We start from the raw sequence: 23,695 nt of genomic DNA, 5'->3' as shown, positions 1-23,695 counted from the left end.
TTGGGGTTGCAGTCAGGCTACTCAAAGAAAACTCTTTGTTTTTGTCAAGCTTTTGGTGGTGCTTACCACCTTCTTCAGGACAACTGAAATATATCATTTGAAAATAATAATAATATATAAATATCTTTCAGTACTTGAAACTAGACCTGGTCCCAACAAAAAATCATTTGCATTTGCAGAAAAATAAAATATGCATTGTTTTGTAGTTTAATATTACCAGTTTTTCCACTAAGCCTTTCAAACCAATATGTCTTGGCACAATCATGTCGCTGGAATTGCAAAGACTGCTTTTCAAAAGCTTGGAACACTGTTCCGAACGAGAAAACTGTACACACCCCAGCAACTAATCAGATGTGTGTACAGATCAGACCTTCTTTGGAGTATTGTTCTCATGTATGAAGCTCTGACCCCAAACATACCATGAAGTTGCTGGATTCCATCCAGAAAATAGCCATTCGCCTAATTGGAGACCTAATTCAATATTAAATTCAGGTTAAAATAAATTTTATATTAGAATATACATCTAAGTAAGAAAAATCATTTTATATAATACTAAAAATTCAATAATTTAGGAGACATCAACCATTGAAAATGCAAAAATTGCATTTTCAATAATTTTTGAGTGAAATGGCCAAATTCAATTAATTATTGCTGATAAAATGAGCCTCGCAAAATGAAATTATTCAAAGTTCGTTTTTTCTATTTTTACCTAATCAAACCTTTTCTTTTCTTGTCATAGTCACACAGAGTTTTCACAATCCGAATTACTCATTATAAAACGTTATTATTGCCATTCTTTAGATCCTTAACAATTATTGTGGAATGAATTTCACAACTATAATTTGTATGACCTTAAAGTAAAACCGAATTGGAATTGGTAAATCGTTTCTTTATAATGCAATTTTATAAAGTCTGTCAAGTTTATTTTAGTTTTGATTTATTTTCATTGAGATAATGACTACTGACGTTTTAATTATATTGTAAATAATGAAATTAATATTTAAATACCGCTGTCAAAGTACATAAAGACATTGCAAACTTTTTGTCACTCTAAGATATATTAGAATATTATAGACACTAATATTGCTTTGAGTCCTGCTTTTTTTGGACCTCGTTATACATTTTTTTCCACAATAAAAAAGTATCATCTTGTATCTCTTCTAAGAGTACTTCTGAGGATGCCAGCCACTGGCCCGAAACAAATATTGGGGAAAAACAACTGTCAAACGTGCTTTCATTTTTCGTAACTATGTCTGATAATAATCCCAACAATATTTCTATACTATTTTGAAATATTCTGGACACAAATTTCATTTTGTTATCTCGAGTGTTGCCTATCTTATAATCAGAAATAGTACCTAGAGTAGCACCATTGTAAAATACTTTTCTCAACAATGGTGGTTTTTCCTGAACTTCCAATTATACCATCACCTATATAATTTTTTACAGAATGGCCAAATCATATCTATTGACAAATCCACTAATAACGGCGACGAAACGTTTAAAAAAAACATTCAGTTGATTTCAAAAATCAACTCTATAAGCATCGATACATTCGATGCCTAAGTATTTTTTTTTGCCTGCCGGTTTTTTCGAATAATATTTCACAAGCAATTGTAATCTAGTCGATAAATGTTTTCCGTGAAGACACACCGGTGGGTGCAGGACGGAATTGACACACGGAAGATGAAAGTAGGTCACCGATTGATTGACGAAACATCACGTTGATAATGGCGGAATATATTTGGGTTATAATTGTAAAGGTTGCGAACCGGCAGCTAGACCCATGCGGGTCAAGGATGAACTATCCAAAGAGCGCAAAATAATAAAACAAGATGATTTTTCGGTTCCCTAATAACGGAGTGTTTGCAATATTTGAATATTGAATGTATAGTTCTTACTTAGCAAGCAAGAATATATATCTCCTATTATGGAGTCACTAACATAACCTACACATATCACACGGAAGACTCGATGAGCCCATGGTTATTCGGTTTTTATTTTTAATAGTTGTGCGAAGAACAAATAACATCGTGCTTTCATCTTCATCGAATATCGTCGATGCAAAAGTAGTCTTATTTTCGAAAGAAAGGGTCAGTCATGGAAATATTTTTTCATTTCAAAATTATCTGCAGCAAATGAATTGTAAAAATGTCTGCACCCTCTTTAACCTTTCTATTATTGAAGTAATGTCCAGATATCTATCATTCATACTGATGAGAGTTTCATGAAATGTTGAGGATTATCTTTGAATTTATTCAGGTATTATCTCCTACCTGCACTGCTTGAAAAGGTCCTCATCTCCGAACAGTAAAGTGGTTCGTTTTACAACTGCTGTTTCTACCGTTATTGATAACTTAACCCCTTTGGTGGGTTTGAATAAAAGGCCATCTGCGATAAAATGTTTCATTCAACCTTCAATTTTAAGCGTATCACGAGTTTTGAACGTTTTATATATTGATCTGTTTTGGTGAGTTATATTTATATGACTTTACGGCTCTTTGTTCATTATTGTTTTTTTCTGTATTTTTCTCTGCTACACGTGTTGTTTTTTCATCATCCTACAATGATACAGTCAAGTTTTAGTAAGTATTAAGTTAAGGTACCTCCTTCGATGTAGTTGAAAGCGTCATTTGTACGTAAATTAAATCCGAGTTGCGATGTACATGTCCAAATGTTTTCGTTCAGGTTTTATTTCAATTTATAATTATTCTCGATTAGTATGTTCCCAAGAGAAAGTGTGCAGTTTATTTATATGGTGGATATCATAAAGGGTTTTTCCATAACGTTGCGGTCGTAATTTCCAAGAGTTTGGAATATTTGCGATTATTCTGACGACCTATTTGGTTGCTATTGGTGTAAATAGATATATATATATATATATATATATATATATATATATATATATATATATATATATATATTTATGAAAAAGTTTATTCAATATGAATATATGTATTTTCTATAGCATTTCTTTCCTTATATTGAATGTAAAAAATATATTGAAAATATGAAAATGACAAATAGTATTAGGCGGGAGACCGCACATGATCGAAACGTTTTGATTAAAAACAAATTTTTTGACACTGAAGTGTATTTGTATTTGACTGGACAGAGGCTAAGGAAGCAGATATTTCCATTCTGTTATGGGTATTGTTCCAATTATTAGAGATACCACCGGAAAGTAGGCACTTTATGAACCCCTCCAATTTTTTTCTTTTTAAAGACAAAACACAAGCACTACAGGAAAATCCTTAAGGCGCTATCAGATCGGTGCCTGTGCGAAAGTAGCGGCTCACATTGGATATTAAAGGCATTTGGAAAAACGTTCTCAAGAAGTTTATTCACATAAACGCAGCTTTCCAGATAAAAGAGTTCTTAAAAAAAATTGCATTTTTCCTATTTCGAAAACTCAAAATCGTAACTTTTTATCTAGCCTATCGATAAAATCTTACAAAAATCATTATCAATTAATACTGATGAAAACATCAGTTTGAAACGCAATCGCAGGTTAAAGACACTAATTTTAAAGATCCAATTCAATTTTATGTGAATGAATCACAGCAAGAAGTAACATCATGAAGAAGGATTTCTTTAGATAAATATTGAATTTTCCAAGGTTCAGAAATTGTAGGGGAAATGAAATGTTCAGTATGAACACCCACCATAAATATTGCTTCTAAATCTTCTAGAAGTAAATATTTTTTTAACTAGTGTCCGACCAAAAGTTCGGTTTCGGTCGAATTTCGGCAAAAAAACGGGTTTCGGTTTAGTTTCGGTTTCGGCGGCAAACCTGCCGAAACTACGACCGAAACCAAAACTGCATTCGGGAGTTTCCGCGCTGTGATCGGTCATGTTCGGCGCGTTGAAGACGTTTTGCGACGAATACATTTTGCCGCGTCCAAGTGCCTAATCATGTCGTGACTCGAGAGTTACTTTGTGATTTATTTTATTTATTACATAAATATTAAGTACCTATTGTGATATTGGGTAACAACTCATATAAGAAATTTTATGTTTAATATTTTTGAATAACCATCAATAATTTCAAAAACTATACCTCAACTATTTGATCTCCACAAACTTTATTTGAAACATATATCACAACATGTTTCGCTAAGACATTAGCTTTTTCAAGTGATTTGTCACTTGAAAAAGCTAATGTGTAATGTGGAGATGAAATCGTTGAGGTGTAGTTTCAGAAAACCATCAATAATATTCAAATGAAGGCTACACCTACTCAAATAAACACCTTACCTATTTTAAGTATTTTTAAGATGCAATCAATATTTTTACTTAAAGGGTTTATTATGTTGATTATCGATAAATAATAATGTCGAAAACTGCATAACGTTGTGATTTAAAGATAAAAAAATAAAGACTGACTGATTATAATAACTAACGTTTTCTTTATTTTTCCCTCAAAACGTAATTCTTGTAAGGAAGTTTCGGTTTCGGCCGAAACTGAGACCGGTTTCGATTGTAAAAACCTGTTTCGGTCGGACACTATTTCGAACCATTATTTGAATATTTTTAACTCGTAAGACGCCAGTTGTTAAAACAGAGGTTGGGGAAAATCTGTTGCTTAACCATTACGTACATTTTTGAAAAATAAAAATTATTTTTTTTCTTACGGGACATTACCTTTGAGGTGTTCAAATTTTCAATTTGACAATTGTAATTTTTTGTCTACTGTAGTATTATCTAAACCCATTTTTTTATACTCCATTCTGAATTCAATGAACTACCGGTCATATATTTGGGAGTTTTATCTTCATCATTTCAACTTGTGATATTTTATGAGGCCTCTTGAATGTATTTTCTTTGGTGATAATCTTAATTTTGCAATAACTCCTAAGATATCGATTTAAATTTTGTCATGTAAAGGGCAATCATAATGTGCATGAAATGCTAGGTAACTATCCTATTAATTTGATACGGATTAATATCATATTCGTATGAATACCTTTTCAATTATCACATTACCTATATCATGTAACCATTGTTTTGAACATCGAAAAGGGTGTACCGTTGAAAGATAGTCATATGCCATTGCGGACTTTTTTGTAGACCTATAAAAGAAGAAAATTACGTTGTGGATTATTTTATTATGTCTCCGTCTAATTAGATCTCTAATTACTAAATTAGATGATATATCCTTAAAAGATAGACATATGCCATCGCGAATATTTTTGTAGACATGAAGGAAGAACAATTTCAGTGATTAGACAGAGCTTCTTAAGTGAAACTCTCGTTTCGACTTTTCATGGATAACATCGTCACATTCGAACTAATTCACACAAAACATTAGTGAATTATACACTCCGTCCATTGGTGAAAACCGTCATAAATGCCTACTTCGTTTTATAATATGATTATAGCTTCAGAATTTCGAAAGATTCTGAAAGTGTGGGTGGTGAAATAGTCTCATTTCCGAATATTGAACAAGTAATAATTTTGTAGGAATTTCTCAGAATAACTCACCAGATTTATCGAGTCAAGGTCCACGTGCCCATCTGCTTAACGCGGACTTTGTCTCTAGACGCGGGTGGTATTATATCTTCTGAAAATTTCAGTCAACCATCCAATGTTACTGTCTCATATACTAACAGAGAATTCAGGTCGATCGACCACACAAAGACTCAAATACATAATTTGAAGTGATGTCACGTTCCGCATTGAAGTCAGTCATAAATTTAGCATAATTCAGTCTGTTGCAATTTCATAATCTCTTGTTATTTTTCAACAGAATGTTTGCATTTCTCTTTCCCTGGTTCTTTTCTTCTCCCGCTAGCGTTGCACGATCTAAAATAATTTATGGACATGGAGTGGAGGCATCGTGTAACATTTGCCAACGCATTGGTGACGTTCACTCTGTTAGAAGTTTCATATTCGAGTACAAAAGAAACTCAGGCGCCAAGAAAATTGGTATTTTTTCATTCATCAAATACGTCAATATTCAAAAACGATTCGTAGTTACGTCAATAAAATTCGCCAGAATGGAATGATTCAATTTGTGTCAGATGTCAAATTCAATAATAAAAACAAACTTGTCAACTTTCTCTAACGCCAATTTTAATCGGATTTGGGCAAGTAATAATTTTCCAGCTTTATTTTGTACATCCTTATAACGTAATTTATAAAAAGTTTTAAGCACTTTTATAAACTACTAGTTGTTGCCCGCGGCTTCGCCACGTTGAATTTGGTAGTTGTAGTACTAATTAATACTATGTTGCTGTATCGCTGCTGTTCCAATGTTTTGACAGAATCAGAATCAACGAACTTAGGAGTGCGCAGCGTTATAGAACAGTGCTTTCAAAAAATTGTTCTACCGCGCCATCTAGTGGCGAGTTACAGAAAAAATGATAGCCTAAAAACCTTCTCTATGAAAAATTACACATACATGTCAAGTTTCATCATGATCGGTTGAGCGATGTAGAAGTTTATCACTTACCAAACAACCAACAAACATCCATTTTTATATATTGATAATTATAAAAATAAAGCAGAAACTGACGTAACGTAATGTCAAGTTCCGTTTCAAACCCAACCTCACGCTAGTTTTGAATCATGATGAATACATCTCAAATCATAGTTGATGTGACGTCATCGTTTCAACGCCTCAAATGAGGAAATAAAAACATTTTTTTCTGTCAGAATATGTATCACTGACATTTATATTTCAGTCATGAAAACACTGACTAATGACAATGGCAAAGAAAAGAGACAGGAAAGAGAAAAGCGGCAGAAGTATATGATGATACAGTGATGATACATTTAAAACAAGCCACAATAACTTTTGATACAATGATTTTCAGGAAAGATAAGAAACACGTCAACAATAGTATACAGGGGGACACATTTTGAGATATTCACATTTGATGTTACTTCCCCTATCGCACCACCAGAGTCACTTTTTTTTTAATGGATCACCTAATATGGTTTCGCATGATGAGCAGATGTCAACAAAGTATAAAACATATGGTCTGAAGCTCATGGTTCGGGAGCTACAAATTACTTGAGTTGAAAACGAACCACCCTGAATAACTTTAGAAACAATAATGTGCAGGAAAAATAAAAAACAGGTCAACATTTATACAATTTGAAATATTCGTTCTAGAGGCAAATACGAAAGCAATAAATCAGAAAGAGATATGTTTTATTAATTCTTGAATCAAAATCTGATGACTGGACCACCTTCCATTCAGTGGTACAAAAGAGCTTCCATTGCCGCTCTCACATGGTTGAGAATCTCGGGAGTTATTTCTTTACAATGCCTCATGATATTCTCTCTCAAATCTTCTAATGTTGTTGATTCTATCTCATACACTTTAGACTTCAAATGACCCCATAGAAAGAAATCTACAGAAGTGAAATCCGGAGACCTTGGTGGCCAATCTGTAGGACCTCTTGTGCCAATCCAGCGACCAGGAAAATAATCATCCAAAAATTGTCGCACTGGAGCTGCATAATGAGGAGGTGCACCCTGCTGAAAAACTATTTCGTTTTCGAATAAATGTATATCCTGTTCAATTGCCCTATTGATGCAGGCTATTATTCGATTCTTCAAAATATTTATCACTAGTCAAATTATTAGTGATAAAAAAGATTCTATGATTTGATCATCTAAAATTCCTGCCCAAACATTAAGTGTTTGAGGTCGTTGGGTATGAACTTGACGGTATAAATGAGGATTCGTATCACACCAATATCGAAAATTTTGCCGATTCACCTCTCCAATCAAACTAAACGTACATTCATCCGAAAAACAAATTTTATACAAGAAATTCTGATGCAAGTTGATCCGTTCAGTGACACTTTCACAAAACTAGATAAGTCTGTCGAAATCATCTTCGTTCAATTCATGAACTAGTCTAATCTTATATGGATGAAATTGGTACTTATGAAGGATCCTGAAAACATTTGTACGACTGATTCCTGATTCTCAAGATAACTTGAGAATCGGGAATCAGTCGTGAGATATTGCGAATTTTCCATTAGGCCAACGTGCCCTAAAACTGCAGTGCAAATAGCTTCATCGTTGACAACTCCTGAACGGTTATGCTTTCTATTAAATATTACTGGAGTTATTTTTAACACCTCGACACGAGTTTCGATCACCAAGTGATCATCTTCAAGAGGAAGATTAAGCTAGAAACTAACGCGAAGTTAACGCTATTTATACTATATAGATATACCCTACAAGTAAACCATACAGGTGTACCACCCATACAGGTATACCACCCTAAATTAATTTTACAATTTTGCCTTATCTATTATTTTACAACATCTGTTTAAATGTTATAGCTGTATATAAAACAATTTTTAGCTATATAAAAAAACTTAATTTCACAATATTGCCTATCTAAATTCATTTTTGCAATGTGTCCTTATGTAGTAATCAGTAAACCCAACACTATTATTTTAGTATTGGTCCGTTATCGTTATTCATAATATTATTATGTTTACTTATTTCTACACTCTCATAGGCATCTAGTTGCCTGTTGTTGTTAACTTGTCTAACTAATCTTAATGAACTGAAGTCTGTGGAATGGTTTTGTTGCAAAATATGATGGGCGACTGCTGATTTTTCAGGTCTTCCATATTTTAAGTGTGCTATGTGTTCCTTATATCTCATATTAATATAGATCTTTTTGTCTGTACATAATATTTTGCATCGCAGTCCTTACATTCAATTTCGTAAATTCCAGACTTTTCCGAATTCTCGACTTTGCCTTTTGGACTTCCCTAAAGGCTCTGTAGTGTATGACTTGTTTTAAAAACCACCTTCATACCTAGTTCCTTGAAAATCTTTCTAAAGTTCTTCGTATATTGGTGGTATGGAACTGAGATGTATTTATCTTGGGTTTTGTCCCTTTTGAAAGTCGAGATTTCGTTCTATCTTAACCTAAGCTTCTTCTTATTATGTCATCTACAATAAATACCCCTCGAGAAACCGTTAGTGGCTGCTATTTCCTGTATTGTACGTCTTTCTTTTGTGAACCTATTATGTGTTAGAGGAAAAGTCAAAAGACGATGCACTAAAAAATTCAACCCAGTACGTTTGTGTTGTCCACAGTGATGTGAACTGTCAGGAACATACCTGTACGCGCTTGTTTCTTTTCTAAATATATCGTATTCTAACCCTCCATCTTGGCTCCTCATTACCAAAACGTCAAGAAATCGTAGTTGTCCCTTATTTTCTAACTCATACGGACATCTAATATGGACATCTATTATTTAAAAAGGAAACAAATTCATCAATATTCGATTTTTTTGTATTGAATATTCCGAAAATATCATCCACATACCTTAGCCAAATCCTAGGAAAATACTTCGACTTTTCCTTTGGTTTGCGGTGAGAGAGGGAAAGAGTGGCCTATTTGTTTCATTCCTTGATAAATCAAAAACAATTAATTCAATTCTGAGACTAATTACACTATTTTTGGTCCTAAAGGACACCCAATTCTTGAAAACAAACAAGCTCGTGTCACACGAACGTCATTGCTGCATTTGTGTTTTCTTCCTTTGTTCCACATATGCATTATTGTTGATACTTTGAATGCAGTATTTACAAACAAACACAAAAAATGTAAGACTACAGAAAGCCCGTATATATAATGAAAACATGACAAGTGTTAAGAAATCAAATATGAAAGTATATTATGCAATGAATAATGTAAATTCATTTAGAATAAATGCATTTCATACATATAAAGTACTTTTTCAATGTTGAGTAGTTTTTTTTCTTGAAACGCATAAAATTAGTTAATATTTTGCACCCCCCTAGACGGTCAATGTCGAAGTTTACGAGTATTAGAAATTTATATTAGAATGTAAAACAAACAATTGCTGCGGACGAACTATTGATCGGTGAAGCGTAATCCTGATGATGTACCTAGGGTCGAAACGATCACCCAGTGACTAGCGAGGATCGCGTTACCGTACATGGGCAAAGGTTGAAATTGGTTAGACATCCTGACGTAGGGGAAATAGTCTTCGAGGGTCTTTCCTGGTGGTATAAAAATACGAGCACGTAAATATTAGGGAATATAGTTCAGTTCAAGTCACATTAGTGTTAAGTCAGTGAGCAGCAATAGTTGTTAACGAAATTATTGTAACATGTTTTTCAGTTCGCTCCTTGGCGAATTTAAATCCAACCCTTGAATCCTAAATGGGGTAAACGGTCAAGCGATACCTTGTTTGAAGGGCCGTAGATTTTCCTTTTCAACGCTTTGCCTACGTTTAATGAATTACTGGTGGAATTACAAGGATTTTGGTTAAAAGGGGTCCAAGGCTTGTTATTTCGTATCTATTAGTTTTAACTCATTTCACTTTTTTCCACGTACCTATTTTTTCTGTAAAATGTCCACTATTTCAACCTGTATTCACTTGGAAAAATATTCTGAATCAGTTTTCAACATTTCCCAGAAACTGATAGTAATAATTCAATAATAAAATATATTCAGTGCCAACGTGAATTAGTCATTTGATATTGAAACCGAAAAAAAAATCGTGAAACAAATTTCTACCTTGTTAGCAACCCCCTCCCCATGACAACTCAAATGCTAAATAACACAACACGACAAAAAATATTTTTTGAATGTTTCCTACACTAAATTAGTCAATTTCTACTAATTTTGGGGTGATAAAAACGAAAATAACAATGAAAAATTTTTATTAGCTCTGGTTTTTGAGATACACAGTACTTAATCTTGAAGAGTAGTTATACTATACGTGAAAAGTGAAAGTACATAAAACAATATTGTTATGTTTCTTTTAGAATATTTCAAGTACAAAATTAATAAAAAAAACATTATTCTTAGTGTTTTGACAAATAAAAGAAGTTTGTACCACCAAATTTCAATTAAGTCCATCCGATTCATTGTAAGATCGCTGTCGTTTAGCTTGTCTTTTATAAAACACTTCTGGAGCATCCCTACACACAGACCAGCAGTAGTCTGCAAGCATTGCTTCATTCCAACGGCCCTGATATCTCTGTTCCATTAAGGCAATGTCTTGATGGAATCTTTCTCCATGTTCGTCACTCACAGCTCCACAGTTTTGTGGGAAGAAATTAAGATGAGAGTGAAGAAAATGAATTTTTAAGGACATGTTGCATCCAAGTTGGTGGTAAGCTTGAAGAAGCTCTTTAACCAATGCTGTGAAGTTATCATCTCTTTTGTTACCTAAAAACCCATGTACAACCCCCTTAAAGGCTTCCCAGGCTCTTTTTTCATTTCCTGTTAAAATCATGTCAAAAGCAGGATCATTTACGATTTCACGGATTTGAGGCCCAATAAAGATGCCTTCCTTGACTTTAGCATCACTCAACCTGGGAAACTTTGCTCTCAAGTACTTAAAAGCTTGTCCTTCCTGGTCCATGGCCTTCACAAAGTTTTTCATTAGTCCCAACTTAATATGTAATGGGGGAAGGAGAACATCCTTAGGATCTACAAGAGGCTCGTAAACTACATTTTTCTCATTAGGGTTTAGGTCTCGTGTAGGCCAGTTCATTTTTTTATAGTGAGATTTTCTATCCCGACTGTCCCACAGACACAAAAAACAACAGTACTTGATGAAACCTAATTGCATTCCTAGGAGTATAGCAATGACTTTCAGATCACCACAGATGTGCCACTTGGGTTGTTCATATTTGATTGGTGGGAGAAGTGTTTTCATATTTATATACGTTTCCTTCATGTGAACTGCATGACCTATAGGAATAGAGGGTAGCTGATTTCCATTATGCAGAAGTACAGCTTTTAAGCTTAGTTTTGAAAAGTCTATAAACAGTCTCCATTCAGATGGAGTGTGATCCAAATTCAAGCAGTCCATCAAACCATTAACATCAGAACAAACTACGAGGCTTTCTTTTTTCTCAAAAAAAGGAAGCAAATCTTTTTGACGCTGTCTGTACTGAGATATTTTCAGATCATGTTTTAGAAGATTCCACTTCATCACCTTCCTCTAAAATGTCATAGTTTTGGGGTGGAGAAGGGACTGGCAAATTGTCTGAGTGTGGTACAGGCCGAAGAGCAGATGGGAGATTAGGGTATTTAACCGTTCCTCTTTTCTTCATAGATAAACCTTGCTTAATGGGAGGAGTTAAGCAGAAATAACAGTCGTCTGTATGATTGGTAGGCTCACGCCAAACCATAGGTACTGCAAAAGCCATTGGTGTTGGTGATGAAATATTTCATTTGTTGAAAACTTAATATACATATATATAATATAATGATACTATATCTTGAAAAAAAGAGCTAATATATAATTTTTATGGTCACTTTCGGTTTTAACACGTGGAAATACATTAAAATCATCTAATTTCAACCCCGAAACAAAAACTTTGTTGTGTTGTGTAATTAAAATGAAAATAATTTTGACATAAAAAGCAATATAAAAAAAATCAAAATTCAATTCCAAACTAGAACTTGAAGCTGATTTCAATTTCACTATTGGAAATATTCAACCTGAGCACTATTGAATGATACTGATTAAAATAACAGAAATATCACAGTGAAAATATGAACCTAAACTTCATGGCTCAGTTACTGCTAAAATTGTTGATGTTAAATCAAAATTGACACAGTTCTTGGTCGATGGATTTAGGACAGGTTCTACAAAATGACTATAGATATCCCCGATTTGACTGCCTTGGAGTTTTTTTCTATGAGGATGGTTTAGATAAAAAATCCTATAGACGCAGCCAGATATATATTCTTCAGAAAGTTAATGGTGTTCTGTTCGAACAATCGATAAAATATTTTTTTTTAGTTTCACTTCATAATTCTTAATTAAATACAAACCTAATTTTTTCTTCCCCAGGTATTGCCTAATGTTACATTATTGAAATACTTTTTAAAATAAGGTGTTACTGGACTTTTATTCCCATTTGAAATTTTTGATATGTAGGTTAATAGCGGGATTAAATGGCTGAGCAGAGATTCATTTTCACGTTAAAATTTCCCCTTGAAAACTAAAGTTGTCGTCTGTCACGATTTTTTCTCAATCTCAATATCAAGTGGCCCATTTTAACTAGAATGCACTGTATAGTAATTATTTTTTCGTGAAATTGGTTTCTTTGTGTAGCTTTGAAGATGGACCTATTAAGTACGAAATATCATTATAACACAATCATTTCTACGACTGTTCTGATGGCATAGCTAACCATAACTACATTTCCTAATACAAATTCAACAAATGTTGTTGGAATTATAAACCACCACCGGAAACTCATTCGGTGGAGAAACTTTCCTAGTCATCAGCATTAAATTTGAATAATGACAAGTTTCTTTCACGATACGTCTGTTTTAACTTTGGTGCACTCATCTGTTTGGGTTGTTTATTTCCATTTGAATTAAAATAGAACATGTAATTAGGTCAAAAACTGAATGAAAATCTTATAAGAGGTAAAGTCCGAAACATTCAGATAATTTTGTGTCGGGATACTATTACAATATTTTTTTTACTAGTGATTGTGAAAAGAATTGTTGCGTTGTTTAACAACACAAAGCCCAAAGTCTGATGATTTTAGCTATTTTGTAAATACTCTATATAGGTGGTAGAAAACCCAAAACATGTGAAGTGAATTTCTTAACAAATATTTCAAACCGTCAGATGTTTTATCAATACTGTGGATTTACTCAATAGTGACGGATTTTTTCTTATTTGTGTGTGTATTCATTTTTTACTTATGTTTACGATATTTTTCAGGTTTGAGGAGTTTGTTTTTCTATGCTTATGCAAAGGTTTTTATTCGTTTTTAATGACAATACTACTATGTATGTGATGGAATCGGTTGATACTTGATGAAAATCCATAACGTATTCAAGAAACACTCAATTGTGAGATTTTCACTAGAAAGTATCACAAAAACTCAACACATGTTTAGCTATACAATAACTTCTTCAGGAGTGTCTAAACTATTAGTTTAGAATAGAATAAATATTGCTATATAAAAAAAATCAACTTCATTATATACTTATATTGTATCTCATTTTTAGTATTACTATATTGGTCAATAAGATTTTTAATCTTTCTGGTTTTATATATAATCGCGTGCCGTTGCTCATCCGTGGTGAATTCAAATTACGGAGCGATGAAACCTTCAGTGTTGTAAATTATGCGGTGGCATGCCTGGCGAATCCAATTACTTCAATAAACAATAATAGTGGCCGAAAACTGTATAGTAGGCAGTGAGAGAAGGCTTATTGTGTGTGAGAGACAGGAGATCAGCTCCGTTCTCAATCCTACTCCGTGCTGTTTACTGAGTGAGAAATGACACCGGTAGACGCCTGGCGGAAATAACTAATCAAGGTTAAAAATGATTGAATTACCAAATTGATTATTAAAAAACAGGGGTTGGTGATAGAAGGGTAAAAATTGAGGGTTATATGTATTTTTCAATGCTACATCATAAAAAAAAATTAAAAAATGTGTCCCAAAATTTATTAAAAAATATATGGGGTGAACACCCTTAGGGGTATGAAAAAAATTTAAACCTATTCTCAGACATATCGAATATACATTTAAAATTTCATGAAAATGTGTCGAGCTGTTTCCGAGGAGTATGGCAACTAACAGTGACACGAGCATTTTATATAATATATTAAGTCTCTTTTTGAAAAACGTATGTAACTAATATTGTAAAATTAATTTCATTGATTGTAAAATATGTCGCATTATGATATCCTGGTTTTTGTGTGTCATCTTGAATCTTTTCGACTAGAGACTAATCACTGATTATGATTTCCGCAGTAAAATCTAGAAACTTAAAAATCCGAAAAATCATAAAATAGTTGAATTTCATTTTCAATTTAAATTTCAAATCGATCTTTGATGCTCATTGATTCCACTAAATTCCACTGATATAATCAATGAGTTATACGTTATGTCCAATATATTTGACACAATTAAGATGTTCTGCTGCTAATAGTTGATAACAATATTCACTGTATATCATTGAGATAAATTAAAAAATATATATATTTCTGATTCGAATTATTCTGATTACTCAAAAGTTATTATTTTGAATCGTATAAATTTCATTATAAAATAATGATCATATTATGACTTTTTCAAGTTATGGTCAGAAATAATGATAGGGGATATGATTTTTATTTTTGTTTCAATTCCATAGCCTGCTGAGTATTATTAATGAAATATTCAAGGAAATTAATACCGGATGGCCATGATGCGTGAAAATAGTTGATCATACCGTTATCGCTATTTCAAGTTCGTGTCTTGATGAGGTGCATTAAGGTCAAAATATGCATATTAACGCGACCTCGGGAGCCATACTCTGCGAGGAAATAAATATGATTTGAACAATTTCGTTCGGAGTAGTACGTTGTTGGTTCCAGACGGAATGGTTGCTGTTGTCATCGATCTCTTTACAGAGTATGTACTATCAATGAAACTGCTGTTTAGAAAATGATTACTACAATATAGACAGTACGCAAATATATATACATGTACACGTATATATAAATTGAAAGTGAATGCAACAAAGACTCCAGCAATGATTATTACAACCAAATTTAAATATTATGAGTGGACTGATCAGTTACTTGATGAAAATTGATAACACTGTCCATGATGATAATTAAATAAAAATTGTTTAATTATTATCATATAAATTCAAATATGATGGTTTTGTATTATTGACAACATAAAGTTGAATTTCAACAATGAAAGAATTTCATTTGTGTTAAATGTTCAGTATGAACTTTCATTAAAATTTTGATTACATCCATGAAAAATCTTGAAATAATTATTTTCTCAGTCTGATATCTCGAGAATTGTCAACTATACCAAACTTACTGTTTATAATTCAATCATCCAGTCATAGTTTGATTATTGCTCTTCAATTTGTATTTATCTAATTTCGGGTGAATGAAGGTTCTATTGAAATTGCGAATATTTTAAAAACAAACAGCTCGCCCGAATAGGATGAACACCAACGACACTTGGATGGTTTTTTTATGAAAAAGGACTCTGATGTTTATAATTTTCAATAAAGATATTCAGTGCGTGTAACAAATGTAGAAAATATAATATTCATATAACCAGAATTACATATCGCATTATAATGTCCTCATTTTTTAGTTTTACAATAATTTAATGAGTTATCAATGTCTAAACCCGTTTAAAAAACAAATAAGGGATGTTTTCAATACCGAAAAATTTTTGGAAATCATACAAAATGAACAGTAGCTATTTTAGGTAAATATTAATGCTGTATTTGCCTTTTTTATTTTTAAATCAGAATGTATTGATATTGTTTCCTTCTTATTGATATGTGTTGGTATTTAATTTGTTCATCCAAAATATATTTAATGTTTATTTAGCCTCAAGAAGATTACTTATTGTCTTAAAATTGTATTTAAGATAGAATTCCTAATCCAGAATAAGGTGTCTGTTATTGCTTATTGATACAAGTTTCAAAAATTGTATAAATAACAATGTCTTACTTTCAATTTCATTCCTAATAGTTACATGTTGCTAACATACTACCTTATTCAATACCTTATTCAATTAATTGCTCTTCAACCAGATCCAAAATACTTACATAATGAGAAAAAAAAAAAGAATTTACATAATTGTTGGTTAGGAAGTTCAGTTCAGTTTAAAAAAATATTTTAGGGGTAATAGTGTTAAGTTTACAATAGTTATCCTGGATCTGAAAATTGGTTCAGATCTTAGGTATACTATTACAAATAAAATTACCTGTGGGACAAAAATCTCACTGATTCTATGTCTGCTAAAAGGTGCTTTCAAGTTTGAAGATGAAAAGTATTGCCTTTCAATTTTTATGGTGAATGCTAAATATAAAAATATCTATGACAAACATTTAGATCATGCAGTTATGTACTAATATTATATGTTTTTCCTTGAGATATCGCAATTCTAAAAATTGAAAAAGTCGAAAAAGAAATACAATAGCTGGGGATAGTGCATACGGTCAAACAGCACAAATAATGACTACCATCATTATACGAATTACGATAACTACAAAAAGTGAGTTTTGAAGATACCCAAGAACAAACTTTGCAATTCACTTCATTACGCTGAGCTTCGCCTCCCTAGATAACTGTCAAAATTGGATATATGCCAAGTGATCACTATATTTAATGATTTTGTGTGTTTAGTGTAGAAGTACGAATTTAAACTATATCCATCCAACAAACAAAGCAACCCAAACAAAGATAGATGCGTGATCAACGCATGATCACCACAACGTTTGCATCTATTGGGTAAAATAACAAGCCTCTTTACTCTGGCTAATCAGATTCAACTGCAATCGGCTGGCGGAATTCATTTTACACTGTCAGAGTGGTCAATTACGTTTTAACGCATATGGTATTTACATATACGGTATTTTAAAGTTTGAAATTTTTAAAATGTCAAGTACTGGTACATCTGAAGAAACTGTTAATTTGTGTCCCTGTACTCCATCTAAAAAAAATTCCTATACCCAGCCGCATATTATTAAAGAAAATCGGTCGTTCTTCATAGTGCGACTCTGTACAAGCAGCCTTGTCTGGGAGAGCACGTGCACAATGCATGGTAATGTTTCGGAGCACTCCTTTGCTTAGATGGACAGAGTATAGTGTGTTTGCTGAAAATATACGTCGTTTAAGTGTTTTTGCTAATCTTAGGACAACACGAAACAAAAATGCGATCCCAACCTTAGAAATGATTCACTACGTAAAACCAAACCAACACAATTATAATAACCTTCCTACATATCGGATTGTGAGGTCGCTTGAACAATTGCGCAGCAATTCAAAGTCTTGAGATGATCATTTGAATTGTATGGTGTGATGGAGTAATAATGTGTACAAAATGGTTAAGGTAACGACAGCTGATTAACAGAAAAACATATTTTAAACAGATTTTTTACGTATTCATACGATCAGAACTAATATCGTATCCGTCTCATTAGCTTTCTAATTACCATATCATATGTCTTTTTAAAATTGAACATCAAAATGGGTACAGTGAGATATCCTTGAAAGATAGACATATGCCATCGCGGATTTTTGTAGACATATAAATCGCTCCGTCCATTGGAGAAAACTATGAAAATCCGTTGGGTATTTTTTGAGTTTCTCGCATACAGATAGACAGACTTGGCGCAAGGCTTAGTTTAATGCCTTATGTGTCTTTTTGACGCATTGGGTAGTTATATTTAATTTGAGAAGCATGACCTCGACGACGAAAATAAGAATAATTAAGAACTTCTCAGTCACATTTTTAAAATGTAGCCAGAAATAATCTGTTGAATAGTTAGTTTGTCAGTAATAAATAAACTGCCTACAGTGAATTCATTTTCATTACCGATTATCACCTTGTTTCGTTATCGTCTAGCCTTCAATGACACCTTGATCAAAATAGACGGTTCGTTGATTTGAAAGGTAGTGAATGATTGAGAAATCAACATGGATCGTCATTGTTTGAAGTATTGCAACGGAGCCTTTATCGTATTTCTTATCAATTTTTGGTATTTTGATTTGTTGATGTTGAAAATTTCACACGTTATATACTGTGACAAGTAAGAAACCCTGGTTATGTATGCAACAGTAATTTTCATCACGAAGAAATTTAACAAATGATGATGAACATTTGGAATTCGAAACGTCGGTCGGACTTCTGCAGAAATAATTTGGTAATTATTTCGCAGTTGCGATCACCATGAATGTTTATTTATTTCTTTGTTACTCACTTATTTTTCTCCCCTGATCACGTTTGAAAACGAAATTTGAGTCGAGCATCATTATTTGGAGATGGTCATCCAGGAATCTATCTGATTAGGAAGTCACTTTTGTTAATAAAAACTCTAAAAATGTCACTTTTTTCACACTCGCATGATGCGGACATTCATTCACTTGTCACCTCTATTTTTTTACACAGAATGTTTTAATTTTCTTAATAATTTGTATTTAGATCAACTTCTGTTTGCAACATACATTAATATGATACTGTGATTCATAAAAAGACTTATTTGCGTAAATATAGCTTCTCACCTGATTCCCATTTCCATTGATAAAATCAAAACTAAATAATGTTTCAAAATCTATCAAAAAATATTTTCAATACTTATGTCAATTAGAGACCACCTTCACAAACAGTATTTTATTACCAAATCAGCTGAAACAAATTACCAATGATAAGGTATTTCACAAAATTAAAATCTTTTTACTTAGAAAGTGCTATTATAGTTATCGAGAGTTTATGAACGATAATTCGATAGACACAGATCTTACATGACTTTTACCTTTTTTAATGGTTAACAATATTGATTGTTTATTTTTATATACAGACACTCAAATTCATATGTACAAATTGACAGATTTTATTTATTTACTTATTTATTTATACATATGTCCGTATATTTTTAGTGTAACAAATTGTAATATTATACTATAAGGACCTACCATATGTACCTAGCGTACCAACAAATGGTTAATAAAATATTATTATTATTATTAATTTAATCTGTTAAGAAATTAATCGCGAGTGGGTTGGCTGGAAAAATCCTGGCCAGACTCAAATAATTGAAAATTCAAAAACGACTTTTTTTATATCTATTGTACTAATTTTTTTTTTAATTTTCCTTGGTAATAATTTTCTTTTTGGATAATAAATCAAAATTTTCAAAGATATATTTTCTTTTCAGGTACAGACACAAAGCCGTTGGGAGTAAACTAGTGCGTATAAACGAAAGTTTACACTGAGCGCAAGCCTACCCACCACAACGGAGAGCCCCAGGCAAACGGGGCCACAAGCTCGTGTTTCGGGGAAGGACAACGCTCCTTCCACCAAGCGACGCTGGGTCCCACCTTCAACTCTGCGACAACAAGATGCCCTTACACCGGAATCTCGTAATGACCTGGTGTTCCGCAGGGTGAGTTTGCCAGACACTTTGATTTTTCATTTGATCATCAGAGTAGATAGATAGATAGATCTTTATTTAAAAATAGGTAACCCTAATATACATATATATCCCAATTAAATCAACGGTGTATATATACAACATTAGACAAACACAAAAAATGAAATACAATGCAACAATAATATACGAAAATTACAATTTTAAAAATAGAATTAATAGAATTAGTAGAATTACAAGAATTGCTTTCAGTACGATATCTATTTCATCTTAATAAGTTCTTTCAATTGTTTTTTAAACAAATTCAACGATGATGATGTTTTAATGAAGTCTGGTAGTTTATTAAATTCTTGGAAACCTTTGAAAAATAAAGAGTTCATAGTACTGCGATAAGCAGTGCTGCTAATGTGAATGTCATTTTTACCCCGAGTGTTATAAGTGTGAATGTCTCTATTCAATATTATAAATGTATGAAAGTAAACAGGAGCCAGGTTATTCAAAATTTTATATACAAAAATCGTTGTGAAATAATACATTCTTTTTTCGACTGAGAACCAATTAAGCGTTGCTAACATAGATCTTATGGGGGTGAGACGATTAGTTCTCAGAATTATTCTCATGCCACAATTTTGAAGTTTTTGTAGCATATTCAGCTTAGTAAGATCAAACAAAAACAGGGCTGATGAGCAATAATCAAAATGCGGCTGAATAATTGAATTATATACCGTGATTTTTGTTTTGGTTGATAACTCCTGGGCTATACGAGAGAAAAAATAAAGTTTTTTTGAAATTTTTTACCAAGAATGTCTAGAAAATGAATACGGCAATATCGAAATATTACGAGAAGCATTATTTTGGTCCAAAGATTTGTGTACATATTGAAAAGTCTCGGGCCTTACACATAGATGGCGCTAGTCTTATTGCATTAACCCCTTTGTCTTATTGCATTAACCCCTTTTTCAGTTAGTACTAACTTTCTAAAGTAAACTGTTATGTGTATTTGTAGAGTAGGTAGGGTGAGTGTAGACCTACAGCACTCGGGCCACATGTGAGCCATTGTACATCCTCCCGAGGAGTTGTCCTCCTAGGTCATCGTTCATCCCGTCCCTTCCAGGAAGGTGGACAGGCCACTAGGAGACATCTTTATATTGGCAGGTGTAGGCCAAGACTCGCCAAACACACACTCTCTTTGGCAACCTGGAGGTGTATCAGGGTGGCCTCCGCGAAGGTTTTGAAAGGTGCAGCGACATTACTGTCGTTGCGCGGCTTCTTCAACCTTTTTGGGGTTCCCTCCGTGGAGGTGCACAAGTGAGGGAGCTTTCCTGCAGGGGTAGCCGGTTCCGTGCCTTAATTTGAGGCGGAGCTCTTGGCGCGCGCCGCAGGAAGTGCCCTTGCTGTTGGAGGGGGAGTGGGGGAGAAGGAGGGTGCACTTATAGTTGCTGCCACTCCTGTCTCCTTCGCTTTCCTTCTCCTTTTGGCTTCGGCGCCGCAAATGCGCTTACGCCTTGGCCTTTGTATTACATCACGAGGTGATCTGCTATGTCCAGCCTTATATTGAGGTGAGCACTTCTGTCCAGCCTCGGGATTGGTTTTTGTTGTTTTTGTGTTTGTTTCATTCATGTGTGTTCCCACGAGTAGCAAGGGAAGAGTTGGTCACCTCTGGCTGAGCCCCGCATTACCAGAGGAAGGCTGATTACAGTTCCCAAGGGAATCTTTCGTAACCGCATATCACCCTGCGGCCATTCAGCTGTCGGCACAATTCTTTACACCTTAGCTTGGCTAGGTTGGTCCACGGTGGCATGTTTTGTAAATGCTTTTGTGGAGTTTTAGTTCCCCTCACCCTACTTATTTCTGCCACTGACCAGGAGTCCGCCGACCCCGTCCGTAAGGCCACATTGGCTTCTCGTACAGAGCCTCCAGTCCCCGTTCCCCTATCCTCCACCTGGGGACGCGCCCGATAGATAGCCCTACCCACGGGGAAGTAAACTGTTGAAATTTAATGGTATTCTACTCATGAGTTTGTGGGTTATTGTGCTAAGAGAGACATTACTTTTGTTATTTTCAAAACAATGAATCAAAAACAATTTCGTGTTTTAATTTTACACTGCTCCTTGATAGCAAAAAATACCGATCAAGCGTAGCAATGGCTTGAAAAGTATTATAAGGATTCCCCTCCATCAGAAACAACAATTAAACATTGGTTTGCTGACTTCAGACTTGGTTGTAGAGACGCCGATGATGCAGAACGCAGTGCACGTCCAAATGAGGCAGTAACACCAGAAAACATAAAAAAATCTACAAAATCTTTTGGAATGATCAAAAAGAGAAGTTGCGCGAGTTAGCTGACATTGTTAAGATATCAAAAGGACGTCTTGGCTATATATTACACGAGCATTTGACTATGAGAAAGCTCTGTTCAAAGTGGGTGCCGTGCGAGCTCACTGTTGACCAAAACAAGAACGTCTTGATGATTCTGAGCAGTGTTTGGGAAATACCATCAACAGTGAATATTATATAGCGTTATTGAAGCGTTTGAAGGCCGAAATTGCAAAGAAACGGCCGCATATGTCAAAGAAAAAAAATGTTTCATCAAGAAAACGCACCGTGTCATGAGTCAATCAAAACAATGGCAAAACTACATGAATCGAACTTCGAATTGCTCTCACATCCACCGTATTTGCCAGATTTGGCTCCCAGCGACTCCTGGCTGTTCGCAGACCTCAAAAAAATGCTCACCAGTAATAAAGTTTGCTCTAATGAAGGGGATATTGCTGAAACTGAGGACTATTTTGAGACAAAAGATTAATCGTTCTACAAAAGTGGTATTGAAAAGTTGGAGCGGTACTGGAATGATTGTGTGGCTATTGATGGAGATTGCGTTGATGAGTAAAGTCAATTTTGAAAAAAAAAACGGTTTTTTTTTTTCATAGGCTCGCCACTTCTCAGCCCAGGTGATAGATGAGAGAGATGCCTCATTGAAAAATAAAAATCTTCTCAGACAATTTAAATGAAAAATAGAAAATCGTATCTATTACATTCTTGTTTATTTATTTACTTATTAAGATTTATTTATTCTTCGTTGACACAAATTATTGGGTTTGTCACCATTACAAAAAAAATCACATTCCTTGGACTTGAAATATTATGTCATACTACTATCTGTAGTTTTTTATGAACTAAATAAATCAAATTACTCTACTTGCTATTGTATAATAATAATACTCAACGTCTTCATTATTTTCACTTATTAAAAACTTTTATAATCTAATCTAAATATGACACACTATAAATGAAAATAAAAGGCGGAGTTCATTTTTTGCAGAGACTGGTCTCTAAAAAAACTGCTCTTCCACTCAACCTTGTTATATATTTTTATCAGTATTGTTTGACAATAAGTTTGCGCAAATTTCGTACAAATTGATGAATAGAATAGAAATTTATTCATCATTAAAAATTTCATACATGTAGTACATACAGATATAAAACTTTATCAGACTAGTCAGAACAGAACATAAGGCAACTGCCCTTATCTATAGTTACAATGTCTATATACATCTTAGCAGTTAAGTGGACAGACATATGGAAAAGATGCAAGAACGGTGATTAGCTTAAATTAGTTAAAATTGTATATATCTATATATTTGTACAAGTAAAATAAAGTAATTATACAATTATACCTAGAGTTGTAGAAATGGAAGTCAAATAACGTCCTTGTTAGCTTTTTCTCAGGCATTGGAAAATGTTAATTCATTATATTTTTATTATTAAGCTGTTGGTCCTATTTTATGTTTACCATGA

The 23,695-nt window shown here is 33.5% G+C and overlaps 1 protein-coding gene across 1 annotated transcript in view; it reads left to right on the top strand.

Annotated features, from left to right (window-relative positions):
- NAT1 (N-acetyltransferase 1) overlaps positions 1-23,695 on the top strand; it is a 52,763-nt gene that overhangs the window by 3,951 nt on the left and 25,117 nt on the right. Inside the window, exon 2 of the mRNA XM_074183301.1 lies at positions 19,685-19,912. The gene's annotated coding sequence lies outside the window, so the exon portion shown is untranslated. The remainder of the gene's footprint in view (positions 1-19,684; positions 19,913-23,695) is intronic.

This window comes from Leptinotarsa decemlineata, unplaced genomic scaffold (genome assembly GCF_025532065.1).
Source record: "Leptinotarsa decemlineata unplaced genomic scaffold, Ldec_3_MD MMD2_tig00026336_RagTag_RagTag, whole genome shotgun sequence".
Taxonomy (NCBI): domain Eukaryota; kingdom Metazoa; phylum Arthropoda; class Insecta; order Coleoptera; family Chrysomelidae; genus Leptinotarsa; species Leptinotarsa decemlineata.
The sequence above is the reverse complement of the archived record's forward strand: the minus strand, read 5'-3'. Positions and strand labels throughout refer to the sequence as shown.